Below are 9,890 nucleotides of genomic sequence, written 5' to 3' on the forward strand. Positions count from 1 at the left end.
ACAACTAACCTGCTTTCTGTGTGTATGTATTTGGTGATAATGGATAATACGTATAAATGAAATTAACAATATGTGACCTTCTATGTCTGGCTTCTTTCACTTAGTATAATTTTTGGGGGTTCATCTACACTGTAGCATGTATTGGGACCTCGTTTCTTTTATTGTTGAGTATTATTACATGATATAGGTGGACTACACTTTGTGTATCCATTCATCAGCTGATGAGCATTGTGTTGTTTGCATTGTTTGGTTACTGTGGAACGTCTGTGTTTAAGTACTTTGAACACTCCAGTTCTTTTTTGAGTGTACAGGTAGGAATAAAATCCTGGGTCACTGGGTGATTTGATATTTAATTTTCTGAGGAAGTATCAATTGCTTTTCACCATTATAAAGAACTTTCAAGGCTGGACATTTTTTAATACTAGAGTCCACATTAGGACACATTAGGAAGTGGCTTCAAAATTTTCTTTTCTCTCTTTTAGTTCTCCTCACTACTCCCCACATCCAATTTCTCTAAGTTGTCTTCTGGACCCCTAGTGTTTTCCCTGAACAAACCTTTTTGGTCTACCTTTTTCTCTCCTAACTGTCATCTCACCATTAAACTTACCTATTCCTTGTCCCATTCTTGCATCACACTTAAAAGAGAATCAACTCTATTGTACTGGGATGCTTAATGAGGGATACTGCAGTGGATCTGAAACTAGGACGTATATAAGAGTAGCCTAGACTGCTTTTTCAGAATATACCTACTCCTGATTTTGCCTACCGAACCATACATTCTGGAGTAGGAAGCTTTATATGTATATTTTGTTGATTCTGTTGCACACTTCTGTTTGGTAATTGGTGGATTACTGTATTGCCTTTATAATGGGCAACTTAATTGGCCTTCCGGAGTGTAATACTTTATTCTAAAAGTTAGGATTACTGATGATATTTCTGGTACTGAGGCAGGTAGATGGGACAGGCACTTTGGAATTTTGGAAAAGGAGTGAGTTTTGAGATCATTAATTTACCTGTGTGGGCAGCTGGTATTTATAGGACTGAGTCATGATGATTCCAGAGATAGGTTGTTGTTTTTGTTGAGAATAAGTTGCTCCCATTAGAAAAGCAAATTGTTGAATTTTGCAGAGTTAGTAAAATGGACATAGTGTGTTTACTGGAAAATGCTATAATTGGTTTAGTATTAAACAAATTTGAGTTCAGAAAGAGCAGTTACTTGAGTATGCTTCTAGAAGAGAGAGCTGAGTGGAAATTGATGGCTTTAAGGAGCAAGAAGAGCTGTATATTCAAGAATTCAATATTTTTCAGTTTTTTTAGAAAGCTTTTATTTAATGAATACAAATTTCACAGGTACAGCTTTAGGAATATAGCGGTTCTTCCCCCCATACCTGTCCTCCCACCCCCACTCCCATTCTACCTCCTACTCCCTTTCCCATTTCATTCTTCAATAAGATTCATTTTTACTTATCTTTATATACAGAAGACCAAGTTTATTCATAGACCAGTTGACATGGCAAGAAAGCTCAGGAACTGGCTGAGAGATGGCTAGGGCATTCATTGTTAACAGGCAAAAGATGAGATAGAAACCTACAACCTTTTAATTCAAAAACTTTTGATTATTTGTCATTATTTGGATTCTGCATTTGTGGTAGATAAGTACATTCATTATTTTTTTTTCATTTTTAAAATTAAAAACCTTTATTCAGGAAGATTCTATAATCAAGATACAAAGACAAACCAGACTACAAAACATCAATTCAAACATATGTAGCAGATCATCAGTTAGTATTTAGAATTTGTAATATTGACACACTGACAAGGAAAACACAAGATTGAAAAATGTAAAAGATGTGGTCTCAGAAATCACATACGGCATTTCCTCAATATTCTGAGGGTTACCCAGTAGCACTTTGCAAAATGGGAAGCTCCTATAAAGGACATGAACGCTAGGAGGCAGGGGATCCACGGGACTCTCAAATGCACAAGACAGTGTTTTGTAGTGCTTTGAAAAAATGTGTTGTATTAAAAATATAAAAAAAAAAAAACAAAGTAGAATATATACCACTTCTAGGACTGCAGTGACTTGAGGGGAAGGAAGAGGTGTATGAGATCAAAGAGGTAACAAAAGCAAACTTCAAGGATAGCCAACACCTACATTTAAATAGATGTATACAGAGATAGCTCTGTAGAAGACATGGCCAATGCTAACTTGTATGAAATCTGCAAAGTAGGAAAAACGCGGGTACTCCTTCAACCATTCATCTTTCCTGTATTTTGGAAACATGTCGTTAGAACATTTAAAAATAATAAACTCAAGGACATGGAAATAAAATTTTCTTGTGATAGGTTTACTTTTGCACACGTCAATAATTACAATTTTCAGGTTATATAAGAAAAACACTTTTCTAATACTGAAAGAAGCTTCACATTGTATGTGTGATTTTTAACTAAAAAAAAAAAGAATCAAGAACCAAGACTTAAATATGCTATAAAAAACTATCCTGCCCATCCATTTTTCCTCTTTCACAGCCCCACTGGGAAGCTTTAGCATGTGGTTCTGTACATATTTCCATATTTACAAAAAGTTAAAATGCCATGCCAAGGAAGCTCAGAAGTTATATATAATGGAGAATTAGTTGGCTAATAATATACAGGAAAAGTAAGATAGAACATTTCACTAAAATCCAATAATGTTAAAATAATCATAACCTTTAAATCTTTTGTATTGCTAACAAAGTAATTTTTTTTTCAGTTTCAATGTCATTGGTTATTTCAATAGAGTCATTATTTTTTAACTTTTATTTAATAAATATAAATTTCCGAAGTGCAACTTTTGGATTATAGTGGCTTTTCCCCCCAGTAACCTCCATCCCACCCGCAACTCTCCCATCTCCCACTCCCTCTCCCATTCCATTCACTTCAAGATTCATTTTCAATTATTTTTATATATAGAAGATCAATTTAGTATATATTAAGTAAATATTTCAACAGTTTGCACCCACACAGACACACAAAGTGTAAAGTACTGTTTGAGTTCTAGTTATAGCATTAATTTACATTGTATAACACATTAAGGACAGAGATCCTACATGGGGAGTAAGTGCACAGTGACTCCTGTTGTTGACTTAACAATTGACACTCTTGTTTATGGTGTCAGTAATCACCCTCAGCTCTTGTCATGGGTTGCCAAGGCTATGGAAGCCTTTTGAGTTTGCCAACTTTGATCTTATTTAGACAAGGTCATAGTCAAAGTGGAAGTTCTTTCCTCCCCTCAAAGAAAGGTACCTCCTTCTTTGATGGCCCGTTCTTTCCACTGGGATCTCACTCACAGAGATCTTTCATTTAGTGTTTTTTGTTTGTTTGTTTGTTTGTTTTGCCAGAGTGTCTTGGCTTTCTATGCCTTAAAATACTCTCAAGGGCTCTTCAGCCAGTTCTGAATGCCTTAAGGGCTGATTCTGAGGCCAGGGTGCTGTTTTAGGACATCTGCCATTCTATGAGTCTGCTGTGTATTCCGCTTCCCATGTTGGATCGTTCTCTCCTTTTTAATTCTTTCAGTTAGTATTAGCAGACATTAGTCTTGTTTATATGATCCTTATCTCTCAAATAAAAAAAAATAAAATTTAAAAATAGGAAGAAAAAAACACCTTTTAATTACGTTGTCAATTCTTAACAAACCTTTAGTGGGTGTTGTGTCACATGGTTTTAGGTGCTGGGGATACAGAAATAAAGTAAAACACAATCTCTGGCTGTAGAGAGCTTAGCATGATGAAACCAGAGCTACCATGTGCAACTTGAGATTTCAAAGGCTCTTACTTTTAAGATGTCCCAACATGTTTCAAGGAAGTGTGCATTTTCTGTATGTTTGAAGCCTGGTTCTTCTGCTGGAGCCAGTCCTGCAGATGTAGCTTCCAGAAGTTTGTTCCATTGAGAACTGTGTGTCTGTCCTCTGCAGCTGCACCTCCTCCCGTGGGTCCATCCTGGAGCTGGCCTGATTCTTCTGCCTGGTAACCTGGAGAAGAAGCTGAAGAGGCAAGAAGGGAACAGGGAAGGGCAGCCAGGGAACCCACAGGCCTCTGGTCAGCCACGGGGACTGACGCTAGTTAGTTGTTGACTGCTTGTGTTCCAAACCTACAGGCGGCACCTGCTCCTCCCATTCGAAGCTCCGTCTCCACTCCTCATTGCTAAGGACATTTAATAGCCTGTTTTGCTTTAAACGCTTTATTTTTGCGCAGGCATGAATATAACATTTCCCATTGATCTCTCTTGCCCTGAAACTGGTCATTCGCAAACTGTCACGCGTGCCTCCCCACTTGCTGGGAGCATTCATGGCCAGGCTCTGCCTTTGCAAAGAGGAAACCTGATGACCGTGTTAAGCTGCAGTGTCTTAAAACATTGGGCATCACATCCTGACCCTTGCTCCTGTTGTGTCCCCATCTCCACAGCTACACCACAGAGATAATAACGTGGATATCTCACGGGGATATTTTGTAGATGACTTAGCTAATATTTGCAAATCTTGTGGGAAATCATGTATTATTTTATTATGATATGAGCAGCAAGAGAAAAGTCTCAATCCTGCCTCCTATGAACACAGGTCAGAAATACTACTAAATATAGTGAGTATAATTCAGGGTATCAGTCAGTTGTTGCTAGTTGATATCCTGGGCTGAGAAAACAGGTGCATTAGGCTGACAGCACCACCACATTCACACTTGGACTGAGATATGAATAGTAGTGCTAATTACACTTTGCAGAACTGGTAGCCAGTTGATGTAATAGAGAATCCCACTAAACTTTACTCCACACCAGCTGTGCTAAAAATAATATAATCCTAGTGGTGACTGATATGCTGATTTTGTTTGCCTGCTGAGCAAATCTATAATATTATGTTCTTTGACTCTGCCTTTATTGAAATTAGGATGGAATGGAAACACAACTGAAAAATATTCAAGAAGTTTTTCTATAATGAACATTCCCAAAATCTAGATTCAGTTGCTTTATTTTATAGCCTGAAAAGGAGGAGCTATCTGGTTAAAATCAGGTAGTCTATAAATTAGTTCAATGGCACAAACAAATAAGAACTGAACAAAAAAAACTATTGCATATATTAATTCGGAAGTTTACAGCTTGAAAAATGGGCAGGCTGAACTCTTAGAATAAGAAGTATTTCGGTATCCTCTTTGCTTTGGCAACATCAGCATATAGTCAACATACCCATGAAAGGAAGCTGTAAAGACAAAATTTATGTTAGAAGGCTATGTTTTGCAAATATAAGGAATATATGGGCCCACTTTAATGAAAAAAAAGAAAGAATTCACTCAGTCTCCACCCCTTCCCATTGAATTAACTGATACCATGTTAAGATAATGGGACTTAGAGTTATGCAAACCTAACTAGGTATAAACTCGTTGTGCTTATAGATAGTAAATTATAAACTAAAACCAGATTTACAAATTAAATATCAAGAAAATTACTAAAGCTATTGAGTTCTAAATTCTACCTGATTTAAGAATACTTAGATGCTGACAACAGTGTGACTCTGCATCGTTAGTTCTGGGTAGCTGTTGTACTATGGACTCAATCTCCCTGTTTGGTTAGATCATTAAGAAATCTTCATTCATTTAGTTCGCCAGATTTTATTTGACCTTCAATTGGCACAAATATATAATTTATATACTAATTCTTCCTCTCCTTTCTCCGCACTAACCTATGTAAGCTAAAATAGTATCACTTGGTACCAGCGCAATAGAAAAAAATGAAAGCAAGGGCAAAAAATAAACTGGAAGTACTCATCTATGAGGTGGTGGTTATCCATGTGGCCCAAAGTATGCGTCCATACACTTTTGAGATTATCATTAAAAAGCCAACAGAAAGTTGAAAAATTTAATTCTAGCGAATTTGAAATTACTCTCATCCCCTCTTCAATTTTCTCTGAAGTGTTTGATCTTGGTCTTCTCATTCTAGGAGTTTAGTTCCACAACTTAAATTCAGCACCCATTTCTGGCCCCTTTTGGATTTTGTAGCTCTCTAGAATTTACATCTAGTATTTTGGACTGATGAAACCTTTCATGGATTTTGGCTTTTTTTTTTTTTTTTTTTTTTGACTTCTGTAGACAGAAAGGGACAAGAGAAGAGGTTGAGTAAGAAATGACACAGAAATTCCCTGTCATCTTCCAGACTTCCCTCCATTTACTGTGGTCTGTTGGGAAGTCCATGAATCATCTCTTAGAAGGAATTCATTGACTATAGTTGCTTTGTCTTCCTCTGCTCCCCTGCCCTTCTTCCACATTGCATGCAACTGCCTGACCAAGTGCTCCACAATGCATTTTGATAAAGATGTTCACTTTTTCTCAACCACCCACATAAGAGTTCATAGTCTACTGTGATTTCAAACTCTTAACAATTTAACCTCGGCTTACCTTTAGCTCCCAAGCAACACCAGTCCCTACAGTCCACCACAGTCCAGCCAAATTGGATCACTACGTATTCCCTGTGCTTTTTGACTTCTGTCCTTGCTCATGCCATTCTGTCTGCTGGTAATGCCTCATTCCCTCCATCTGTGCCTTCTGAAATCTGACTCGTGGCTTAATGCCCAACTCAGATGCCTCCTCCTGTGTGCTAAAAGCATTCCCTGACCATCCCCCTACCAGTGAGGCTCTGTTTGAATTTGTAGCGCAGAGTTGTTTTTTTTCAGGACCATAATTTCCTGCTGTCCCACATGATAGTCAATGAGTGCTCATCGCAAGGGTTGCTCCTTTTACTGTGTCAGATTCCTGGGGGCAGGAACCAGGCCTAATTTACTTTTTTTTTTTTATTTTCCCACCATCTAGCCCTTTTGGCATAGAAGAAACTTAATAGTGTGTTCTGCATAAATAGGAAGCTGAAAATCACAATTCTAGAAGAGATGTGAGTAAGTAGTTGAATACACCTCTAAATAATAGATGGTATTTTACCTTCAAATATAAAAAGTCAACTACTAGAGTCTGATACATTTTTCCAGGTTTCAGGTCAGATAGTTATTTTCATGCATGATCAATACCAAATTTAATAATTTTTTCAAAGGTAAAAAATGATCATTACAGAGAAGAGGCATCCAATTCCCACTCACTAAAATGAGAAGAGACATTTTATGCACATGCAGGAGTCCTAATGGGAAAACGGAGCAGTGGCCCAAGACTCTGGTCCAAGGACATGTTATTAACCGTCTAGAAGCTCTGTTTACAGAAAACAGCTGACTCTGGGGATCTGTGAGTCCCTGTACTTTCTGGCAATCATTTTTTTGCTGCCAACCTTAAAACATGAATAACTAATTCACATCAGTTCATTGATTTCACTGGCTTGGTTCTTACCTATTTATTTTTTCTCAGTGTAGATGTATTAATGGGAAAATGAAAATACATAGACAGACATTGTTTTACTAAACTCTGACACACAACTGAAGTCAAACTTATCATTAAAAGTAATGTTTTGGGTTTTAAATAAATAATTTATTTTACCAGGCCTATTAGTATAAACACCTTTATGAATGGGCACATTTTCTCCCTAGTGACGTTTATTTTCAGTCAAGGGTAAATAATTTTCTCCTTATTACATCACTACTGGTTGCCAAAGTTATAATAATAAATTTATCGAAAGGAGGTGTCTGCTATGCAGACATTCTTGGTTATGTGGAGAGTAACATGATAAAAATGTCTTGGTCACCACGAAAGCCATGTATGGAGCTGTATGTGACTGGCCTTCCTGGACCAGGGAATTTGTGGGAGGGGAGGTGGCTGCCTGATTACTGGGAATCTGACTGTCAGTCAAAGATCATGGAGGCAGTGCCAGCTACACATTGTCTAAGCGAATGCACACTGTTTTTGGTACAGTGTGGTACCCACAAGAAGTCACAAAAAATCAGAAAGTGTTTTCCTCTGAAAAATTAAACTTTCAGTTTGAGGGAGAGTGGCAGTGATGTATAGAATTCTGAGAAGAACAGTTTTCCTTCTAGTACTCATAAAAGCACAGTTCAGTGTCACAGTATAGGCAAAAGAAAACAAAACTACTTGCCAGAGATGGGATGTTTTGTCACCCAAGGAGATATATATGTATTTATGTGTATATATAAATATATATATATAGCCACATACCACACACACACACACACACACACACACCCCAAGAAGAACCAAGGAGGCACATTGGCTGTTCTTAGAGTTTTGTGGGAAGAGGACAACCTAGCTAGGACCGTTTAGTTCAGTATTCCCGGTGTATTGTCAAAGCCATACTGAGCTTACCTCAAATATAGAGATAGTTCCAAATAGTTGTCACTAAGGCACTTTAGGTCCTATTGGTAAAACACTTCTACTTCCAGCTGCAGACACCAGGCCATCTATACCTGATGCCATTTGCTTTTAGAAGAATTCTTTGGTGGGGCTGGGGAGGAAGTGTTTGGCACAGTAGCTGGTTGTCACTTGGGATGACTGCATCCCATGTCAGAGGACCTGGGTTCTAGTCCTGGTTCTTTACTGATTATAGCTCCTTGCTAATATGTACCTTCGGAGGTCTAGTCTTTGGGTATTTACCACTCATGTGGAGGACTGGTACTGGGTTTTAGGCTCCTTACTTTGGCCTGGCTCAGTTCTGTTTGTTGTGGGCATTTGAGGAGTGAACCAGGGACTATGAGATCTCTCTGCCTTTCAAATAAAATGAAAACAAATAATTTTAAAATTTTATCTTTTACAGACACACAAAAATTTCATGTATTTATGAGGTACTATATATATATATATGCACACTGGATAATGTACAATCAGGGTACAAATATTTATCTCCTCAAATATTTAGCATTTCTTTCTGATGAAAACATTCAGAATCCTTCTTTTTATAGAGAAGTACTATTTTATCATTATCTATGGTCTCCTCACTCTGCGGTGGAGTACTAGAGCTCTGCCAGTTGCTTTGGATTCCTTTGATGGCTTCCTGCTTTCTGATTATGACTTGGCGGCTCATATAATTTGCTTGTGGTCAGGAGATACACTCATTGTGCTTGCACAGAGAATTCTGATTCCCGGGACAAATATTTACTGAGTCAAAATGATAAAGTTGATTACATTGTGATTTGGGGTAACATAAGTGGCTCTGTCCCCAGTGCTGAAAAAAATCTCTTTTCTGAGGCCGTGAAGCTGTGAGGCTGTGTGCCAGACTCTGCCCTGTGACCAAGCACATTCACCAAGGAGCTGCCATCCTGTGAGGTTGCTGAGAAGTATTGCCGGATGGAGGCATGGAGAATGAAGTGCTCAGGTTTCTGAAAGCAGCACACAAATTTGGACTCTTATACAGTTTATTCACTATACAGGGATGGGTGGGGCTGTGGCCGACCCTTTCTCAGTCCTGAAACAGCACTTCCCCAACATAGTCCATCTGGAAGAAGGGTCTCTTTTTCCCAACTTGTAGAAAGACACAGAATGATCCTGAATTCTAGCCCTTGCAATGAAGAGTGTTTTGGTGTGAGTCACTTTATATATTTATATAGATAAATATAAAAATAATTTATATTAGTAAATATAGAAATAATTTTATATGTATATATGTATATATAAAGGTGCTTATTTGAATAGAAGACACACACACACACACACACAAACATCTTTCATACATTGGTTCATTCCTCAAATGCCTGCAACAGACTGAAGCCAGGAGCCTGGAACCTCATTCCAGTCTCTCATGTGGGTGGCAAGGACCCAAAAACCCAACCAGTCATGTCCTGCGTCCTAATAGAAAGCTGGATTGGAAGGGAGACAGGACTTGATACCAGGTACTCCAATATGGGAGGCAATATGTAAGACACGGCACTACAATGCCCGCCTTTAGCACTGGCATTAGATTGTCTGGCAGGCTAATTCCATGCA

General features: G+C 38.1%; 1 long non-coding RNA gene across 1 annotated transcript; it reads right to left on the reverse strand.

Annotated features, from left to right (window-relative positions):
• Positions 1–1,300: 1,300 nt before the first annotated feature.
• LOC138847391 (uncharacterized) lies at positions 1,301–6,594 on the reverse strand. The gene is made up of 2 exons (XR_011385171.2): positions 6,420–6,594; positions 1,301–4,021 (listed from the first exon to the last, which is right to left on the reverse strand). It is a non-coding gene; the product is annotated as an uncharacterized LOC138847391 (long non-coding RNA).
• Between the last annotated feature and the right edge of the window lie 3,296 nt (positions 6,595–9,890).

This window comes from Oryctolagus cuniculus, chromosome 1 (assembly GCF_051225735.1).
Source record: "Oryctolagus cuniculus isolate XC-2025 breed Fujian yellow rabbit chromosome 1, ASM5122573v1, whole genome shotgun sequence".
Classification (NCBI taxonomy): Eukaryota; Metazoa; Chordata; class Mammalia; order Lagomorpha; family Leporidae; genus Oryctolagus; species Oryctolagus cuniculus.